Here is a 348-nt window from a genome sequence, read left to right on the forward strand (position 1 = left end):
TCCCTTGCATTCCTATACACTAATAATGAGAAAACAGAAAGAGAAATTAAGGAAACAATTCCATTCACGATTGCAACTGAAAGAATAAAATACTTAGGAATATATCTACCTAAAGAAACTAAAGACCTATATATAGAAAACTATAAAACACTGGTGAAAGAAATCAAAGAGGACACTAATAGATGGAGAAATATACCATGTTCATGGATTGGAAGAATCAATATAGTGAAAATGAGTATAATACCCAAAGCAATTTATAGATTCAATGCAATCCCTATCAAGCTACCAACAGTATTTCTTCACAGAGCTAGACAATAATTTCACAATTTGATGGAAATACAAAAAACC

This window comes from Bison bison, unplaced genomic scaffold (genome assembly GCF_000754665.1).
Source record: "Bison bison bison isolate TAMUID 2011002044 unplaced genomic scaffold, Bison_UMD1.0 scf7180017864514, whole genome shotgun sequence".
Taxonomy (NCBI): Eukaryota; Metazoa; Chordata; class Mammalia; order Artiodactyla; family Bovidae; genus Bison; species Bison bison.